This window comes from Anser cygnoides, chromosome 12 (assembly GCF_040182565.1).
Source record: "Anser cygnoides isolate HZ-2024a breed goose chromosome 12, Taihu_goose_T2T_genome, whole genome shotgun sequence".
Lineage (NCBI taxonomy): Eukaryota > Metazoa > Chordata > Aves > Anseriformes > Anatidae > Anser > Anser cygnoides.
In genome coordinates this window covers 2,061,430-2,082,436 of record NC_089884.1, presented here as the reverse complement: position 1 = coordinate 2,082,436, position 21,007 = coordinate 2,061,430, and the positions used below count along the sequence as shown (strand labels likewise).

Here is a 21,007-nt window from a genome sequence, read left to right as displayed (position 1 = left end):
GAAAAGATCCAGCAAAGCCTCCGCGGAGAGACAGAAACCCGACCCACGTTTCTGCAGTGGTTTCTCCAGGAACGGGGGTTGGAGGGGATGTGTGCAATGGCACCGTGAGTCTGGAGCTCGGTTCAGGTTTGCTTTAGCTAGTGAATGACTCTAGTTCGGGATTTTTAGCGTGTTTTATTTTGAAACTTTAGGAAGAAAGCCGTCACCTCCACCCAGCCTCCTTCCTTTGGACAAGAAGCGTGCTTTGACAAGCAGCCGTGGCTCGCGTTCCTCGGTGCGAGGGATCGAAGAGCTTCCCTGGGAAGCTGCAGCAAGCGCTTACCTGGCAAGAGAAAAGGAGGATAATGTGTGATATAAACATAGCCACAGCTTAAGCGATTATTTAGCAGCTGGAAACGGAGAGGAGCCAGCAGCAGGTGTGCAGCCAGTTTTGTGTAGACAACTCCAGACTTTTTGGAGAAAGTCCTCCTCCCGAGCATGTGCTGTGCTGTGTGTTGGCGATCCTCCCCGCGGTGGTTAAAGCAGGGGACGGGTCTCATCTGGAGGAGCTGCCAGTGGGGCTGTGGCAGTATTTGGCATCTTTTTAGCCTTGGTGGCAAAGGACAAGTCGAATTTGCACCTTTGGGTCTCCTCTGTCAGCAGCTGCTCTGCGTCGCTCCCCTGCCATCGGTTATTGTCTTCCTGATTTAAAGCAGACGGTATAAAGCGCACAGCCTCTGTGGGCACATGAGGTAAACGTATCGCTCGTTTGTCTTTGTGGCAATTACACTTTTTCTTTTTTTCTTTTCTTCTTTTTTTTTTTTTTTACGTAATTATTTTTGATTGCCATTTTCTGACAGTTTCTTGGCTGGGGCTCGCTGCAGCTGCCCTCATTAGGGGCTGTGCCAAACGCAGTCTTTTTGATATTGAATATTACTCAGTGGCTGCTGCCCTAGATGGCATGTGTAGTAGCAATTGAATCCAATTACATCTGCGTAATGCTTTTTAAATTGAAAGCCCGGTAGGAGAGGGATGCTGAACCCCTTGCCATTTAAGCAACTCGAGTAGACTTTCTCCTAAGCCTTGGTGAACCAGGGATCAGGAAGACGGGGCTGTCCGTGTGGGGTAAACTGAAAACAGAGTAATGCCACTTGGGTTTTATGTCGTGTTTCTCCATGCATGTTTCCTGCGTCCCTGTGCATTGCATATGTGAGGCAATTTTGCCCATTATACAGGTGAGGAAAGGTGAGGCAGGGAGAGGAGAACAGACTCCACCAAGCTCACCTAACAAACCGGAGGCAGAGCTGGAGGCACGGCTCAGACACCAGGCTGACTCCAGGTCAGGTCTCGCTTCTGTCCAACCACCCCTACATTTTTAAATGCACGTGGTATTTTGCTTACTTCCTGTCTACCACACACTTGTATAATCTTGTTTGGGCAGTTTCTTTAGCTAACGAATAAAATCACAGCTAAAACGCCCCTGAGGGTGCTGAGAAGCTTTGGTGGGATGCGTTGGCCTTGGGTGGTGGGGAAACACGCACACATCGCTTAGTTTTACTTTGTTGTCCAAAATGTGCCTTTAGTGAGACTTTTCAGGAACAGGACATGGTCTGCAAAGCATGAATCATTGTTAGGCTGTGGTGGTGAATATCTTCAAGCATGTCTTGTCGTACACTCAGTGGATGTACAGCGTGTTTTATTCCTTTCCTTTTTGCCACAGCCTTTTGCATATCTGAAGACTGCTGTTGCATCTTTCTTCAGCTGTCATCTTCTCCTTCTGGCAAAACCAATCTCAGTCCTTTCAGTCTTCCTTTGTCGGCCACATCTTGGCCCTCTGCTCTACATATTTCAAAGCTAGAAGAGTTGATTTATGGTCCTGTACAGACGGAATTGCATCTTGTTACCTCCTGCTTTGCCTTGCAAGTGTGATTTCTCCACTTGTCCTCCGGCTATTTCACAGCCTCTGTAAGCTGATGCTGTGGACAAACAGGCCATACAGGAGAAAACGAAAATGGGGCTAAAGGATTAGCATTGATTATTTCTGTATTGGCGTTGATTATTTCTGTAACATGGGATTGTGGAGAGGAGCTGGGGGTTGCTGACACCATGTGCCCTTATGATGACAAATATCCTTTGGGATCAGAGGAATGGGCACCAAGTGGAAAGGAGGCAACTGGCTGGCTGGAGGGGGCCAAGCTAAGCCTCATCCCCGCAGCAGCGATGCTGCTTTCCAGTCTCCTGCATAGGCTGGCATCAAAGTTACCAACGGGGACTGTCAGAAATGATTTATGAACTCAGCCCAAACACTCGCAGGAACAAAAAAAAAGCCAAGGGAATCAGTACAGCCGCTGGCGAAGGGCAGGAAAGATGCTATGCGTCTGGCAAGTCCTGCCGCTCGTTTGCTCCTGCTTTGCATTAAGCTGTTTGCCGCGACTTACAAAACCAAACAAACATCTCTTCCCGCTGAGGCAAACAGAAAAGAGGTGGTTGGAAGGGGGCTGCGTGGTGGGGCTCGTGCCTCGGGGAGCTGTGCAGCCCTGGGACAGTCTCGGGGTCACCGGGCTCGTCCGCGGCAGAGCCGAGCAGCTCCAACGTGTCTTGCATTAAATGTTCTCGGCGTCCCGCTTGGGAGACCTGGATGTGTTTGAGGCTGATTGCATGTGCACGCTGGGCTTGTTTCTTTTTTTTTCATTTGGAGCACATTTTTTAGATGTTAGGGCTTTGGGAGTTTTCAAGGGAAGCATTCTTAAGGAGGATGAAACCGCTTCTTTATTGGACGTTCTCCTAAATCTTCTTCAAAAATGAACGCGAAAGAATCTAATGCTTGAAAGCAAGGAAGAACCATTTTTAGCAATCCAAGATGCATTTGTAACATTTTTCTAATTAGCTGAAAATTTTGAGGGAAATAATTTCCAGTCAACTGGGCATTTTTGTGTGTGTAATTTCATGAGGTTGTCAACAAATAGTAGCACTCCCCTCCGTACCGCAGTTGCATTAGGGATTTTCAATCCCAAAGGTTTCAGACGCAATTCAGTCAAAGCTCTGAATTTCTGATGCTCTTTCTGAAGTGCTTAATGTGAGCAGTTTCTGAAGCTCCACCACAATTGTTCTTCCATTAAGGACGAAGCCCAGCGTGCTCTCTGGAACAAACAAAATGCAGGATGTGGAATTAGCCTCGGTGTCCGTCAGCGCTGGCCGTGGGTGGGGAGGAGCCGTGCAAGCACAGGTTGAATCGAGTTTGTTCCCACCTCGTGTGATGCCAGGGATGCTCTCTTGGGACCTGCTGCTGCAGAACTGAGGCAAACCCAGTTTGTGGTTCAGGGAAGGGAATGAAGACCTGGGAGTGTCGTCTCCGTTTGCAGGACGAGCCAACGCATGGTGTCATCGCCCCAAGGCCCATTCCCAGCAGCGAGAACGTGCTCCTACAAATGCAGGGACAGGATTTCGTCCTTGCCCGCTGTGCAGTGCCAGGAGGGGGTTGTTCCTACGTGCCAGCAGTTCTGTAGGAAGGGCCACGGTCACCAAGGGGACCGATAGCCAGGGAATGAGCCAGAAGAGCTCTTGCATTAGCAATTGACCTTGTTTTGCTGAGCACTGGATGCGTCAAGGGGAAAAATACCTTGCCCGAGGCTCTTTGGGATCGTTGAACACCAGCAAGTCTTCAGCCCCGCTGGTGTCCCCGGAGATGCACAGGGGGAAGACCCACATGGGTGGGTGCAGGGGCAGCAAGCTCTGTGCTGGGGGTGCTGCTGCTCCCCGACGGGTGCAGATCGCTCCCCGGTTGGGTTTTTGGGTTCTCGTGCTGGGGGCAGCAGGTAGTTGGGAGCTCTGCTTTGAGAAACGAGGAGTTTGCAGCCCCCAGCTCCCTTCCCGGCACTGCTCTCTGGGACAAACTCAGTCTCATAAATCTCCTACTCGGCAGGGAGCATTTGTGCTATAAACTAATTAGGCGAGTGGTCAAATACCACAAACACCTTTGCCCTCATTAGAGACCAATAACGATCCCGAGTAGGTGCTGAAATGCCTCATTAACAAAGAGCAGGGCCTCCTCTCTGGGACGTGGGCTACACAAACAAGCCAGCGGCCCAAGGGTGCAGGAGGCCCTGACACTAATTTGGTGCTCTGCTAGTGGTTTAAAAGGCAATTAGCTGCTCTGATACCATGTGGGAGCCTCGGGCTTACGGGCAGCAAAGGCAAGGCACGGAGATGGCCGGATGCATTTGTCTGTGCCACCGAAACAAGGATTTGGCAGTTTGGTGTGGTGCAGAACTTCTTTCCCTCTTCTTCTCTTCATCCGCCCTGCCAATGCGTTGACTTGGTGCCGTTCTCTTCCTTTGTTCCAAAATCCTCTTCCCATCGCTCTTCCCCATACACCGCACTGTTCTTGAAGGCCTCTGTGCTTCTGGGTTGTTTTAAAGGGTTTGGGCGGACACCAGAGCTGGGTGGGCATTCCCCTCCAGTCACTCCCATTCTGCTGTTTTCCATGAAATAAGTTTCTTACACCTGGTGGTATCATTGCTCTATCTAGAGGTGCCTGTGAACGTGGGTCTACATATAAGTGAACAGGGAAATATCTCATAGACAAATACCCTTTTCCATATTGCTAAAGCAGAGCTGAAACTGGTAGCTTTTTCTGCCCTGAGGTTGTAAGGAAAGTTCTGGTGTGATCAGGTAATAGCAGCTGGGAAATCAGGAACACCAGGTCTGGACCCAGTCGTTCAGACAGGCAGCCCTCAGATATGCTGGGATACGCAGCTGGTCCCACCTTGAGGCTGGGGAAGACCAGATCATCTCAGAGTTTTTAGTTGAAGGACTAGTATGACATTTAAAAAGGAAAATCCAAGATCTGCCTTGCCTAGCAGCCATTGCCAAAAGGTAGCGCGTGTGTAAGCAGCTGCCTTTTAGAACCATCAAAAATTAAGCCGAAATGTGAACATTCGTTCCGTGTTTGATTTTTTTTCCCATGCTGTGTTTGCCCTGTGTGCAGGAGCAGGATCGTGTCTGTGTGTGTGTTTCTCTCTCGGTTGTTTTGCATGATGCTGGTGGTATGCGAACCGCCAGCCGAGGGCTGCAAGGCTGTGTCATTTTCTTCTAGATCCTTTTCTGCCCAATTTCAACATGATCTCCGAAAAAAATTTGGTGGGTACTAAAGCAAGCTGGAGGTTCGTCGCATGACAGAATCTGTTTCCTACCTCAAATTAGAAGCTTGTATTTGGCAGATGCCATGAAGATGTTGCAACCAGCCTGGAGTTTACATTTCTGCTAGCGCCTGGCCGAGACGCGCAGCGAAGATAACCCAAAGCAGTGCCAAGCCAGGCGAAGAGAGGCGGAGTGTGGAACAAAAAAAAAAGTCTCGGAGCGATGAATTTTCTGTAAAGATTACCGAGTGGCAAAGAAAATTACTTAAACCAGGCCGAAATTCCTGATTCTGAAATTAGGTTAAGGCAGGTCCCCTAGGCCAAGTCTTCTGCACAGGCACGTCCCGCCGAACGCGCTCCCCGGGCTCTCCAGCGGAGCAGAAAGCCCTAGCAGCATTCCTTGGATGCCATCCAGGGCGGGATGTGCGAGAGGGACGTTATTTCCTGCATAACCCGAGAGATTCTGCGTTCGCCCAGGTTGCGTGTCACTGGGAACAATGCAGAGCAGATGGCAAAATCCCTATAAAAGTGGCCATGTGGAGGGGTGAAGCGTCCAGCTGCGGCCGCTTCCAGCTGTGAGAAGGGGAATGAGTTATCTCCCCTGCCGTCCCGCCTCACGGAGCGCCTTTAAATGCCGTTCTCCAGCCCTAAGGCTCACCCCCGAAGGCCTGTTAACACTTCCACGCAGATGTGTTTGGGTGCTGATGGGTCCCCCATTCATTCGCTTTAAAAGCAAAAACTCGCTCGCAGCTGGTTGAAAAATCAAGGGAGACATTTTGTAGAAGTAATAATAATGGTCAATGAAGAAACCCCTCGTGGATTTTGTCAGCCTTTGCTGCTTAATGAACCAACTCATTCAGCCTGTAGTGTTGAAATAATCCTTCCAAGGATGTTGGAGGGCAGTCACATTAAGTCAGGGGAAAGGTTTTATTGCAGAACTTTTGTTAATGAACCAAGATTTTGTTGTCAAAGGAAGAAACGGGGCTTTCTCTGACCTCCCTTTTAGGCGCAGGTGAATTCATTTAGATGTCTTTCCCTGCGTGTCAGGCTGACACCTAATCATCGATATAGTTTGAAATGTTTCTTTCTCCTCTTTTGTTATTAAGCAGGGGACAATGGAGAGGTTTGTAGAAGAGAATTCCCCTGGGTCCTGTTTAATACAAAGACAACACCTCCTTCAGCGCAGGAAATCTCTGAGCTGCAATTATCATTTATTTTTTTTTGAGGCTGGGAGAATATTCTGGGGAAAAAATGACTGCACGTTTATTGTGTTCTTAAACCCTTCGCTAGGCATCTGCTTTCAGGCACTTCTAGTGACAAAACACCGAGCTAGGAAAGACATTGGAAACCTTGGAAATACTTTATTACAGCCTTAATCTCGGTATCATCGGGTTGTTCCCATGTCTTTTAATTACTATTAGAAGTAATAACAGACAATTGCAGCAAGGTTTTTTTTTGTCGTCTTCATCCTGCTTTTCTTCTCTCCCTTCTTCCGGAGCCACTCTGCTCTTAACGTGCTTTTTCTCCGGCTGTGGTAGCACTAGCCTTTCTGAAGAGGTCAGTCTAGGATGGGCTAAAGCTGTGCACAGCTGCTTTCCTGGGGTTTTGTCTCCCACCCTCCCGAGCACTCCTGAGGATGCTCAGAGCTCCAGCACTGGAGTGCTTTCCGCGTGGGTACTGTGCCGCCAGAGCAGTGTGAGCACCCTCGTGGAGTGCTGCAAATCTCCTCCAGATTTCCAGATGAAGGGTTTCCTCTAATGCTGATGCTCTTCTTCCAAATCCCTGTAAAGGGACTTCAATTAACAGCAATTATTCACGTACGGAAGGAACTCTGACTCTTACCTGGAACCCCACTGATGTGAATGGCAAAGCTGAGCTCTGCGTGGGGGCTAAGTGCAGGTGCCCTATGTGCTCAGGACCTTTGCCACAAATTCAGGAGCTCTGGGTGCACTGAGGACACCGGGAATACACACGCGGGTTGAGTTCACTGCTCACTCGAGATCCCCTCTCAAAACACAAACAGGGACCTTGGTTGAAATCCTTCCCTCGTTGAAGGGAAAAGACAAAACAAAGACATGCAACGCGCAACAAAGATGCAAAGACAAAACTCCCCTTCCCTAAGGCAGGACCAGGATTTCCAACCCTGAAAGAGCCCGTGTTTGGCTTCTGCCTGTCTTAGAGCAGGAGGTGGGGAAGGCAGGTGCAGCTGTAGGTGAAGGCTGCTAGCAGAGAGCGGCTCAGCAGCAGACAGTGCTCTCCTCCCTATCAAAGCCATCTGGCGCTCAGTTGCCAAACCGGTGCCAAGCCCCAGTGACCTTTCAGACTCATCGCTGTGCTTAGAAGATTTACAGTGGAAAAAAAAAAAAAAAAAAACTACTTCTTGCGAGGAAACTCTTGCTCCTTCCTCCCAGGAGAGCATCTAGCCGCGGTGACTCAGAGGCTCATCATCCTGGCTTCCCGTAACGGACCGACAGTGGCTGCGACGCACGAGCCTGGGGAGAATCCGTGCTTGCTCGTCTCTGAGATAGGGTGATGTAAGCTCCTGCTCTGGCTTCTCCTGGCTTTCCAGGCTGTTTAAAGTTCAAAGCTTTCGTCTCATCACTCCATCACCCAGCAGGCCCGCCTTGGCTCAAGCACCGTCTGCCTCTCCTGAAGTGATGACATTTTAAAAGGGCTTTGGAATGACGAAGGTCCCAGAGTCCCGGAGGAAATGGAGGTGAAGCTCACTGACAGTCAGGCCTGGGTTTCCAGAAGATCTGCCTCAGTCGCTGTCTGCCTGTCCGCAGGCAGAGCTTGCAAACCACACAGCTGGAGCTGCAGGGAAGAGTTTCGTTTTACAGGCTGCCGAGATGTTCTCTGCAAGGTACCCCGTAGGGTAACGCTTGAAGAAGAAACGCTGTTAGTCTGGGATAAGTGGAAAAAATCAGTACACTCAAGTCAGGAGAGAGACAACTGCTTCTCAACTGAAAGAGGAGCTGCAAAATGAGCCGAAGAGATCGGTCCGGGCCCTGACGTGTCATTTTGGTTCAGACTGCAAGCACCTTAAAAATCCATAAGTGACTCCGTACGTGAGCCCCACGAGAAGTTTAGGTTTTCTCACAAAACCGAGGGGTTGGGTTTGGATTCTTCCTGCCTCCACCAGGTTTAGAAGTCCTCGGATCCGGGGCTTTGCTCAGGCCTGTCTCTGATTATAGGGCCGTGAACGAAGAGGTCTGCCGAGGCAGCCGCGTTGGCTGGGCTGCGTGAGCCACCGCCTGCCTTCAGGCAGCTCAGGAGACTCAACAGAGCCTTGTGCTGGGGGAACATGAGAGCAGCACCGAGGCTTTCGACGCGAGGCCGTTTGGATGTTAGTGGTTTTTGTCTGTGGGACTCTTTTGTGTCCTCCTCTTTCAAAATTCTTGCCTGTTCCCCTGAATCCAAACCACACGGATTTTTTCCTAATGTCAGGTAGATGCAGCCGCATTCCCCCAGCTGCCAAGTGCAAGGTGAGATGCCGAGAAGTATGCAGTAGGCTTTTTTGGGAAAGGTCTCCATCATCTCCGGAGCTCCCAGGGGAAAAACTGTTACCCGTAAGTTCCCACAGCAGGCAGAACAGACTCAAACCCAAAGCCTCGATGTAAATCTAAACCATGATGTTTGCTGGGGTAAAAACCTATTCTTTTATGTAAAGCAGCCTGCATGTGAGAAGGGAACGAAAGCCAAATCCGAAGTCAGTCTTAATGAAAACTGGCTGTGCTGTTGGATTGCTTTTGGCCTTCCCCTCCATCCCTCTGCCCTGAACCTCTCCAACATGCAGCCTCTGCTGGGACGCTCCTGAGATGAACCCTTCTGGTGACACTTCCAGATGGGGGCTACAAGGAGAAGACAATTCCCTCCCTGCCTTCTTCTTCATCTCTCAGCCCCCAGTGGACGCTGGCAGCATCAGAAGGCTGTGAGCATTTGGGGAATGAGGAGAGTTCTCCAGAACATCCCTGAAATCTTCCTCTTACAGACCAGAGTTTATTTAACGGTGCTTTAGCCCGTCCATAGAGGCCAATGTGCCTCTGTACCGGGACTGAGAGTGCACACAAGGCAAGCACACATCACAGGCTACCTAGAAAGGAGGAATGAAAAATAAACAGACATTGTGGAATAGTTTTTTCCGCTGTGGCATAGGCAGCTGCCGGGCAGAGCTCCTCTCTGAAGGACCGAGGACTGATCCCCTGTTGTTCCGCCTGCTTTCGGAGCATTTCCCCGTAGGCCTTCAAGTGCCTGGACTTTGTGCTCCTGGGAGCTGGATCTACAGCACGGCTTCTTTGGGGCGAGGACACCGTGGTTTTGCCCTGTTTATTTATCTGCCTCCGACGGTCAGGCAGGAGCTTGGGTTACGTTTGCAGACAGGCAGAAAGAGCCCCTAGAAGGCGAGGGAAACGAGCCCAAATCCCCCTTACCCCGTATCAGGTTTGAGGCTCTAAGCACAGCTTTCCAAAGCGGGCGTCTGATGCTGTGGGGATTTCGGGGGCTGATTTTCCTCAGGGCAAATTAGTTGTAGCATCTCTGCTACAGAGCTCCCGGCGACGCTGCTGCCTCCATCGGTGGGAGCCGAGCGTCCAGCCAGGACCGGTGCCTTGGCCCTCGGGGGCGTCTGCAGGACATACTCCACCCCAGAAGAAGTTTGGGGCCTTTGGGGCAGTAAGCTGTACCACCGGGGCACGTGGGAACAGCGCAGGGCTTTTCTTTCCCACCGAATCTCTCCCTGATTTATGATGTGCCTGCGCAGCACGGAGGAATGCCAGCGCTGCAAGGATTGCGTTATCTGGGCTGTGCTGTTAATGAGGCCGTCGTGTTGATTAAGCCTCGGCCGGGAACTTTTATCTTGGAGAGGTCTCTCTCCCTCTGCAGTGGCTGACACTTCTCCCCGAACAGGCGGGCTGGAGAAAGGCCCCGGTGCTCATTTTGGGGGATTAAAACAAATAGCAGGAGAGATGGAGCAGGGCTGGTGGCAGATGTGTGCAGAAGATTGCACAACTCCTCGCCGCCGAGGACGGAGCTGCCCAATTAAAACCAGCTACAGAGGAGGAGAAGGGCTGGATGCATGAGAGCGTTCATTAAGGATACTGAATAATTAAGTGTGAAATGCCTGCGAGTGGCTCAAGTCAAGGGACGCAGAGGGAGCGGGTGAAAGAATGGAGTGGAAGAGGGGTCCCGGTTAACACAAGATAAATCTGCGGGCTGCACATTTTGATCTGAAGCTGGCAGCACTGGCATAAAGAAAACAGGTGACTTGGGAAATTGTTTGACTTCCTTTCCTTCCCCTCCAGCTTTTTCCCCAGCGGCGATGATCTGCCAATTCCACCCCGCGCGGCTCTGAGTAAAAGTGACACATCTGGCAGTCCTACCCAGGAACTGCAGCCCAAATCTCTTTGCTTTGCTAACAACTCGCTATTTTGTCATGTTCTGGGCCACCCGTGAACCTTGGAGAGGTTAGAAACGCCAGCAAATCCGCCTATCGAGCCGTGCCGGCGGGGTCTGGCAGCGATGAAGGTGGTCACGAGCTGCAGCAGCGTGTGGTGGTCCCCCTGCCCGCGGCCGAGGGGCTCGTGCCACGCTGGCTCCTTGCCTGCACCGTGGGTAAGGTCCTGATGAGGAAGGTGGCTCCTTGCAAGGACAGAGGCAGACGTGTCAGGGTTTTCGTGGCTTTTAGCTTGGGAGAACACGGCAGGGCGGAGGAAGGTGCAATCTCCAGGAGCATCTCTGCAAACGCCCATCTCACCCACCCGGGAGCACAGCTCCCTTCTGCCTGGCGCGGTGAGGGCACCTGAGCCTTCCTCGCAGGCTCTGCCAGCCCCCTGGCGTGCCCTTCCCTGCAAAAACCGACAAGCGTGGGTCGATACCTCAAGGGTGCGGGACAGCAGGCCTTCTAACAGAGCTTCAGACCCTGCATGTCAACTGCTGGATCCCAGCTGTGAGCGTCTTTGGCTGCCCTAGAGAAGAATTTGATCTGACTCACTACACGCTACTGGTTTTGGCTGTGGCTGTGGTACGCGAACTGCCCAGAAACGTCTCTCTTCTTCACACGGGTGCGTGGGCATGTGTTCGGGACAGAAGTCAGCCTGTTGGTCCCCAGGTGTGGTTTGCAGAAGTCTTCTGAGCCATCTGTGTGGTGTTCGAGGTGTTTCCACCTGGTGTGATGGAAGGGTGCTTGGTGGGACCAGCTTCAGGGGTGGTGCAGCTGGGGACGGAGCACATTTGCTGCCCAGGGCTCGTGCTGGCCGGGGGAAGCCTGTCTGGGGCTGCGGATGGGTCACCAGCTCGTGCTGAAGCCACGGGTGAGTCACTTGCTCTGCCTGAGCTTGGAAGCCCTCCCCAGACTTCATCTCCTTGAACACCAGATGTGGAAGCCGGGCTGAGATTCCCAGGGCAAAAGAAACGTACCGTAAGCACGGGTTTGCTAAACACCAGCACCACAAAATGTAGGAATGGCAGCAGGGAAAGCAAACCCACGCCTCGTGGAGCAGTAATGCTCCCGAGGCACGGGACAGAGAGCTGCAAACAGGATTTGGTTTCGACCTCTGCTCCTTAAATCAGCTGGAGCAGACGCCTTCAGCGTCCGGGAAGGGATGCTGCTGCCTCGTGTGGCTTCTTCCACCTGAGCCTCCCAACAGCTGCAAGCTAAAGGGGAAACCAGTAGAAGAGATTCAGGTGCTGGCAGCGCATCCTGTGCTTGCAGACGTACAGCTGACATCTGCAGGCAGCTCTCAGATCCTCTTAAAAATCAATACCCCCTTCCAGACAGAGCTAAACCCTGGAATACCTCTTCATGTGAAGCGTTCCCAGTTCCCAAACTGTTTTTCTTGCATGAGCTCCCCAGCGGACAACTCCATGGGTCAAAGAGTTTTAATTTTTGTTGTTGTTTTTCAGTTTTGAATTTAGTTGTTTGATTTTATTTTTTTTCCCCCCTAAAAATCTAGAAAGTCCCAGGGCGGCTCGTGTGCTAGGAATTGCTGAAGGAGGTAATTGCTTAACGCGGTTCCTTGGAGGGACTCTTTTTAAATGGAAAGAGTGGTGTGTCGATTTGGTCCCGTGCCAACCAGGAAATACCAAAAAGCTGAAGATGGACCCGTTACAAACAGGCTAACCAGCCTCAGATGTCCCTTCAATATCGGAATATGGAAGGTAATAGAGAGCACATGGGTCCAGTAAATAATGAGATTATTAACGAACACACAGAAATTAAGCCCTTTGGCTGCCTCGGTGAAGCGCTGAAGCCACTGGTTTCAGCTGGAATCTTTTAATTGCCCCCGCTTGCCCTTTAACGGGTAAATTTCCTGCAGCCTGTCAAGATCTGGGGTCCTGCACCCCGCGTGTGTTTGATCCCAAACTCCCCTCGTGTGGAAGGGCTCGAGGAGAGGCTGGGGCAGGCCGGAGGCGCTGATGCTCTGGGGCACGGAGGTTGGCAGGATTAGGGGGGCTGCGGGGAAATGTGTGAAGGGGAAGAGGCAAACGCCCTGCGGGGAAGCAGGGCAGAGGTGTGAGCTGTGCTTGCCTCTGTTCACCCGCTTGACCCCCGTCCTGCTGCTGCAACCTCCTTGAATGAGCCGAAAAACCTGGGGAGGAAGGAAGTGAGTCAGAGTCGGAAGGGCCCGTGGGAAAGCTCAAAAGCTGGGAGCTCGGGGTCGGGGTTTCAGCCCCTCCTTTGGCATCCCTGCAAGCGCCGACCCCACGTAAGGAGGAAGCTGACGGAGCCGCAGGTGCTCGAGTGGGTTGTAAAGCAATCAGGTCTGTCTCCGTGCCGAAAGAGGGGGCAAGGAGCCCGGCTGTAGGCATCCAGCTGCGAAAGCGCTGGCCCAGGTTGAAATCCCTGAGGCTGTGCTTCCTTTCCTGGGGCTGGGAGAAGGGTGCAGGCAGGAGTCAGTGCAGCATGTGGACGTGCATACAGCTTTCCCTGGCCACGAGGATGGGGAAAGGACCCTTATTACACTGCGTGGGGCCCAGGTGTACAAGCTCAGCGGTGGCGTGGGAAGGAGGGTGCATTCTGGAGATGGTGGGGACGGGGGAGGCCAGCTGGACTTCACAGCCCTGACCCCGTGGCGTGGGGCCGGGAGCGTGACAGGGGGCTAGAGGGGGATGCTCCAGCCCCCTGCACGTGGGGTAAGTCCATCCTCAAGCCAGCAGTGCCGCTGGGAGCACGGGGTGGGAGCGCTGCGTCGCCCCGAGCCTGGGGCAAGCAGCACATGGTGCAGCAGCCAGTCCTCAGTCTTCTCCTTCTCATGCTTCAGCCTCACTGTTTGACCTCGAGAGCATTTGAGCTGGGAAGTTTTAAGCCATTTTTAGCTGCCTGGCTGAAAAGGGGAAGGGAGGGAGGAGGGAAAGAGAAATACCATGCGGTTAGTATTACATCCCCGACACAATAGGAACTTTTATTAGCAATTTTCCATTGTGTTGCAAATGGCAAAGATCATTGTTATATTTGCATGTTTCAGACTGTCCTGGAGAATTAGCTTTCCTCTGTGATTGAGTAATAGTTTTCACATTGCATTAGCTTCAGCCTTGGGAGTGAGATGTAAAAATTGCTGCTTGAAGAGCATCAGTTCCCCTGCCATCGGAGCCATTTGTTCTCACCTGGTAGCGCAGACTCGTTAAAACTGATTGTAAGAAGCTTGATCACCGTGGGATGGAGAAAGAGGAGGTGGCAGGTGGACGGCACCTTTGTTCCAAGGCTATTGATTGCACTTCTCAAGGCCAATATAAACACATGCATTCCTGGCTAGAATAATACTAAGGACGTTTCTTTGCTCTAGGATAAGTCAGGGCTTGACTAGATTTATACTTGGCTCTGCAGAGGACATGCAGCTATTGACAGCCTGAAAGAAATTAGGCCAAGAAAACAAAACAGAAACAACTGGGACTGGTTGCAGCACTCGGTCTGCAGCATTGCTTCCAGGACATAGGACCGAGTGCTTTGACTTGGGGCTATGGCCCTGGGTTTTTTGTTTGTTTGTTTGTTGTTTTGTTTGGTTTTTTTTTTTCCTTTGAGATTTCGCACTGTGCTTTCCGCGAGGGTGTCGAGCTCTGTGCTGAGGTCTGGATGAAGCGGTGACGTGCGTCTTCCCATTGTGGGACCTGGGGCACAGTCACCAAGCTGGCTGACTTGCCCTGTGGTGCCAGGTACGGCTTAGGCACAGCTGGATTTCCAGTGCTAAATGGCAAAAGTCATGGCAGTACCGTTCCCCAGATCCCTGATCCTCCTCTTGCAGCTCTTCACCAGCTCTCTAATCCCTGTGCAGCACTGCTACACCAGAAATCCCCAGCTGAAGTATCTTGCTAGAGGGTGGGCAGCTATTGCTGCTGAAGATAACCTCTTCCAAAGCATCTCATCTCCTTCTGCTCAAAGACAAGAAGACAACAAATTTATTTGCGCGTGTTAAAAACCAACAAGCTAACCCCAGCGTCCTGAAAACCATCGGTAAACTGACGTTGATCTCAGCCTTGGGTCTATTTTCCCTTCTTCCCCCACCAGAGCTTCCCCTGTTTTGCGGGACTGCTCTCGGCCGTGCAGGGTTTGTGCCAAGCACTGGAAACGAGCCCCCTTGTGCTGCAGGCAGGGCTCCCGACCCCAGGCTGAGCTTTGCACCAGGACTCGGTCACGGCGCTCCGGCTATCGGGGCTGGAGCCTGACCATCGCTGGGCTTGGCGTGATGTGAGCCCAAGCACCATATGGATGAGGAAACCACGTTTCTGATGCATAAGCCCAAGGGAGAAAGCAGATGTGCTCCGTACAGCGTCAGGGTCAGAGCGACATTCGGGCTGCAGAACGTCTCCTTGCCCGTTCCGCTCACAGAAGAGGCCTTCATGTTTTGTCACCATCTGGACAGCAAATGTGCCCTGCTACGGGAACTCCGTTTTGACCTTTGCTCGTTTTGTTTAAGAACGACTGTAAGGCAAACACGTAGCGTTTGCCCTGGGGATCTGCTGTCAGCACCGCAGGTAGGGCAGGAGGGCCGCCTCGGCTGTCTCGCTGCACCGTGCGTTCCCGAGGCCTGTGTATAAATGCAGAGATTTCGGTTTATTCTTTGTCTTGGGCTGAAGCTGGGGAAGACAGAACCCCTATTGGAAGCGAGGGCGTTCCTGACGTCGTCATTTCGGGTGGGTGATTGTTAGTTTTAACGGGAAAAGCGAGCCCCCGCCACATGGGGAGAGCCCCACACAAAGCGCCCCTTCACGGCGGTGGCACGCGCGACGTCGGGAGGCGAGCGCGTCTGCTGGGGCCCTTTGGTTCATGGCATGGATCACAACCATCGGTTCATCTCGCCTCCTGCAGACCGTGCAGACGTTGTCTGGGTGGCTGTTAGTGCAGACAGGCTGCGGTCACGTTGTTTGCTGCTCCCCGGTGTTTGGGCTGCCCCGCCACCCGCGGGCTGCCGACTGCCAGTCTTGCGTAGCTTGAGCACGACGGAGCAAGCTGGGATGTCTGCCTGTCCATAGCCCCTGCCTAACCACAGCTGGACTCTGTCAGAAAGCCTCCTGCCTACACGTCCTTCTGCTTGTTTCCCTTTAGAAAGTCCTGAAACCCAGCAAAAAAAAAAAAAAAAATCCAGCGTAATGTCTGTGAACAGCCTCAGAGCTCTTTGGTGGAGTGGAAGGAAAGGTCAGCCGTCTGTTTGTCAAGCAGCCTTGCCACCAAGACAGACCGGGGCTGCAGACCCAAGTGCCCTACTTCAAGGTGGAGGGGTTTAGGTGATCAAATATCTAGTGGAGATGGGGGCTGTCGGTGCAGTGACACCCACCCTGCCTTCGCCTGGCTTGGTGCGGGCTCACGGCAGCCCCGGCTCCGTCCAGCATCCCTCAGCTCCCTGCAGCATCCGTGCAAGACGCTGCTCACTTCCTAACATTTAAATGGGTCTTGCCAAGATTAAATTGGAAAACAAATTGGAAAACAATGCCTGAGCTGCAGAAGCTGTGCAGCTTGATCAAACAGCGCAGTTCAATATATTTATTAAACACATGGGTGGTTTACCTTCCTTCTGCTGTGCACCCCAGGGACTGATGCTGAGCTGCCTCCCGTGAATGCTAACGCAGACGAGGGCTGAGCCGAGCCTTTGCTTTGGATTCTGGAGCAGAGTTTTCACTTTTGGGGGCTGGTTTCGTTTTAAAACTTTCTTTTAAAAACACAGACCCTGCCCCTTCTAGCCCCGTCCCTTTAGCATCTGGCTGCGGCGGCCGTCCCGAGCGGCTGGCTTTGCCTCGGCCAGGTTCGGTGACAGGTCTCAGGGATGCCCCACGTCTGCCCCACTCACCCCCTTTTTCTGTCATCAATAAAGCCACTGCGAGGATCTTTAACAAATAAACAAAAAGCATTCTCGACAGACAGTGGGATGGAAAATGACTCATAGGAAAGCAGGGCATAAAGCACTCTAGTATTAGGTATTGCATGTGTCGAGTTTCTGTTTGGGCTCCAAGAATGCTGTGGTTTTTCTCTAAGGATTATGCCATTGTGGAATAATGTCATTGTGGAGTAGCTGGTCAAGATGAGCTGACTGGGTCTGGTGGTTACTTACAAATATATATCTCTGTATTTTTCAGCCTTCGGAAAATCTGTGACAAGCAGTTTTCAGGAGACTACGGTCAAATTATTGCCATCGCTGCTCCCAGCCCTGCCAAATACCATGAAAACTGCTGGCGTCATGCTTTCTCTCTCCCTCTCCTCCTTCCCTTTCCATCTTTTGCGTAGGACCTGCTTTTTTTTTTGCCTCAGGGCTGGGCGCAGATGAGCTGGGCAGTGACATTACCATGAAGGAAGAGCGAGGTCCCCAAGGGGGAGAGGAAAAAACCATTCTGTGAAGTCCCTTTGCAAAGCTGGGGACCCCCAGCAGGACCTGGGTGGTGGCCACCAAAAGGCTTTCAGAGGAGAAACCTCAGGGGTTGTGCTTCTCATCCTGGCTGCCCAGGGTTTCGCTGTGTTGCTGCCTCTCTCACCTGACCAGCCCCAAGCAGCACGAAACCTTAATTCGCTAACTTTTGCTCTTCCATCTGTGGATATTAGTGGATGCGCTGGGAAAAGGGGCATTTCTCCTGGCACCTGCATGTGCTGCAGCAAGCTGTCTGCAGAGCTGGAGGTGCCCGAGGAGGGTGCTGCCCCGTTTCTCTTTCCTCGCACCTTCTGATCCTCATTTTTGATGCAGCAGGAACGCTGCTGGATCCGTTTTTGGAGGGAGGTGGTTGGATATCACGCTTTTTGCCCATTATTCAAGCGAGCTGATGATTAGAAGAGGGGGGGAAAAAATCTTTTACAGTTCTGTTTCCAGCCTCTCTGCGGGGGGGCTGAAAAAAAAAAAAAGTGCATCCTGATGATCCCAGCCCTAGAAATTATAATGTGTGATCCCTTCAGATGTTGTCACTGCTGTCACGGGGAGCTGGAGGTGGTTTGAGGGCTCGGGGTCAGCCCGAGGCAGCTCGTGCCTGAGCATCGTATGGGACGCGAGGAAGGAGGAAGGCGAAAGGAAGGCATTGCGCCGGGGACTCCCCCTTTTTCCTGAGTCAATGAAATATTTATAGAGCAATATATACACAACTGCGGACAGGCTTTAAAAGTGGAAAGCACTTGAAGCAGAGCGAGGCCGTTTAGATCCAGAAGGCCTCGTTTTCTGGTGGTTCCTAGCCAAAAAAAAAAGCACGCGCACAAAAAGCCGCTCGTTGCTTTGTCCATCTCTCACAGCCACTCTGGTTCGTGCCTTACTGCAGCATGCTCCGTGCCTTGGGTTTGGTTTATTTCCAGCAGTTTTTGCAGGCGAATGTACCCTGGGAGGGTGTGCTCGTGACCTCGGTGGTGAACACTGCCAAATGGAGTTGGAGGTGCCCTGGCAGGAGGGGTTTTTTTCTGTTTTTGTCTGCTTTTTGGGAAGGGCTGCTCTATGTTTGTGCTGAAAATTGTCCCTGAAGTGTACACGAGCCTGTCTGTGTGTGTCTGCTGGAGGAGCAGGCAGTTGGCTTAATTCTTCTTACCCTTGGGATCTCTACCTACGTGCTGGGCAGTTCAGATACCTGCGTTAATTTTTGCTTAACGCAGCGTATAAATAAACACAAACACCAGTTCAGCAGCAGCGTGGCGGTGGAAATGAGTGGCGAGCCACCAGCTGAGCACATCCCTGGGGCTTCCCATGCCTGGGCGAGGTGTTCTCAGGATGGGGCAGCACCCAGGGGTTGGGAATAATGTGGCTGGCAGGGGAAAACCCCCTCCCAGCCACGTCCCGTCATGGCCATGGCATGTGCCATGCCTCTGCTGTCGTTATTCTTCATGGGCCCGTTGACCTGAATGTAAACTCCGTGGAAAGCCGGGGCTGGAGGCAGCCTTTGTCCGACCGCAGACACGGGGAGCTGGGGCTCCGGGGAAGGAGCAGGCGTGGGGAAACCTGCTCGCCGTGCCCGGGGATGCTTTCAGGGGATTAAGAGGCAAGCGATGGCTCTCCGGGGCTGTCTCAGGCACGAGGAATTACCTGGAGGGGCTGCTGGAGCCCGTTCGTGGATGACTGGAGAATTTTTCCAATTCGCAGTGACAGGAAGCGAGCCCAGTGGTCTGGAAACGTACCCCGAGCTGGCAGGGGAAAGCAGCTTTGCTCTCTGCAGCTCGGGGGGAGCTGACCCCGCTGTGGCAGGGGCATGGGGTGCTGTTTGCCCACCGGCCAGCGTGCTGGTGGCAGGGGGAGGCTGGGGACAGGGCGCGTCTGTACCCAGGAGGTGCTTCACTGGGTGACTGCACCGCACGGCTTTAGCTTTGGAGAGGAAGGGAGGAAGAGCAGAAAGCAGGGGCAGGGGCTTTGCCTTTCCCTAAGCTTTATTGTCTTCTCCTCTCTCCTTGTGGGCACAGAATTTCAGCACAGGGAAGGTGGTGCTGGAGAGGAGCCGGGGGGGAGCGGCCTCCCCTGCTCCTGCAGCTCGGGTCCCCACCGCTTCACCTCCCCAGCCCTAGAGGGACTGCTGCTCCTGGGGGTGATGGCAACTGGGACAGCTGGAAGCTGTCTGGGGAAAGAACCAAACTTTTGGGGCACTACAAGGGACCCTAACTCAATTCCCAGTGTTGCCCCAACTGGAGGAAGCCATGCGGTTTGATGGAGAGCCCTTTCCAGCCTCGTACCTGCAGGGCAGACACGAGCACCGCTGCCATAAGGGATGTTTGCTGGGCCTTTCAGCTTTTTGCTCTAAAATTTTGTAGGCGCTGTCCCCATTTTTTTGTTGTTGTTTATTTGTTTTTAGTTTGCTAAAGGAAAAATCTCTTAATGGTTTCTTTCTCTCCTAAAGGTGTCTGGCAGCAGATGACAGGCTAGAGCTGCATCGGGGCGGGCGGCGCGGCGTAACGCCGGATCTGTCCTAGGCTGTGCCGGAGCGGGGACCTCATCAGACAGAGGTAAGAAAACCACCTCTGATGTCTGCCACATGGGTAAATCACCCCACAAAGTGTTGAACATTTTCCCTGCGATTCTCTCATGCCCGGGACCAGAGGCAGGATTTTGTGAAGGTCACCCCATCCCTTCCCAGCGCATCTGTCTGCTCAGCATCAGCTTCCAGCATCTCCTGGGCAGACGTGGTCCTGTGCCAGGCACTCCCTGGGGATGGGAAATGCCCTCGTATTCATGTGGGGCGCGCTTGTTTGAAAGTCTGAGTTCTACTGAGCCCATGAGTTAGGATCAGATTAAGGTTGGGAAAATGGCTGAGTAGATGCTCTGAGGTTTTACACACGCCTATATCTGTATGTATGTGTGCATGTGTGGTTTTGTATTCTGTAAATATGCACACTTAAATGAAAATGAAAAGTAGATTGTATCCCCGTAGTATTTTCTTATTTAAAATTCTGATACGAATCACACAAACAAAATATCCTTTTTAAAACGGTAAGGTGAAATACACACTTTCTTTACTTTCCTGGGGAACTCATGTTCTAAAATAGGTTCTGTAGTGTGTTGCTTGGACATCTTATGACTTGTTGAGACTGAACAGTTGAGCCCCTGCCTTTTTGTTAAGGACTGAGCTGTAAAATGAAATGATGGTGGTTTATAATACGTAGCTTCATCAGCCAGGAGCTGGGAAATGGGGTGCCTTTGTGGCAGAAAGCTATTGCAACTTCTGTTTGCAATATGCAGGTATTCTATGCAGGTAGCTGTCTGATTTTTTCTTTTATTGATCAGCTTGGGTTAGAGTATCTTAGGCTGAAAGATTTACCATCCAAAGGCTCTATAATGGCCTAAACCTGGAGTTATTCAAAGTGGTTTGCAGGGCAAGGCTTGTATGAATAAAAGCGCAGTAGTGCTGAGAGATGAGAACCTCGCTGCGTGTATCCGTGCTGCGATGCTGCTTGCAGGGCGAGCTGCAGTTACGCTGCGCCTTCAGAGAAATTCCTGAGAATCTGGGAGAAACCCAAGTGCTCCGGCTGTGAAAGGCAGCACCCAGACCTGCTGTCAGAGCTGGGGCACCCCTCGAGCAGCACGGAGATCTCGGCCATCGAGGCTGTGCATGAGCCACCCAGCCTTTTTGTTTCCAGCATCGAGGTTGTGCCTTGTTTCCAGACCCAGAACCTCACGGCAATTCCCTCCTGCAGGGAAAAATAAAACTACAAAAAACACCAAACCAGTGCGCAAATGGCAAACAGAGTAAAAAGAATATCGTAAAACAGAAACACGTTTCGCTTTCCAGCTTCTCGGGAGTTGGAAATTATGTGGAAAAAGATGTTGTTTGTTAATACTGATGAATGATCCTCTGGCAGCCCCATTAATCAAAGCCAATCATCGAAATGTTTTTGGGAGCGGAAATTTGTAGGCGCTGGTTTTGATTCCTGTATAGCATAGCTGCCTTTATCGGTTTCTTCTACGGGGTTTGTGAGGCATCCAGGGGCCTGCCGATTTCTTGACTCAGTGTAAGCT

General features: G+C 52.0%; 1 protein-coding gene across 7 annotated transcripts in view; it reads left to right on the top strand.

The window, feature by feature from the left end:
* ZNF469 (zinc finger protein 469) overlaps positions 1–21,007 on the top strand; it is a 229,524-nt gene that overhangs the window by 124,528 nt on the left and 83,989 nt on the right. For all 7 annotated transcript variants that reach the window (XM_067004289.1, XM_067004287.1, XM_067004286.1 and 4 more), the window contains one exon: positions 19,392–19,497. The gene's annotated coding sequence lies outside the window, so the exon portion shown is untranslated. The remainder of the gene's footprint in view (positions 1–19,391; positions 19,498–21,007) is intronic.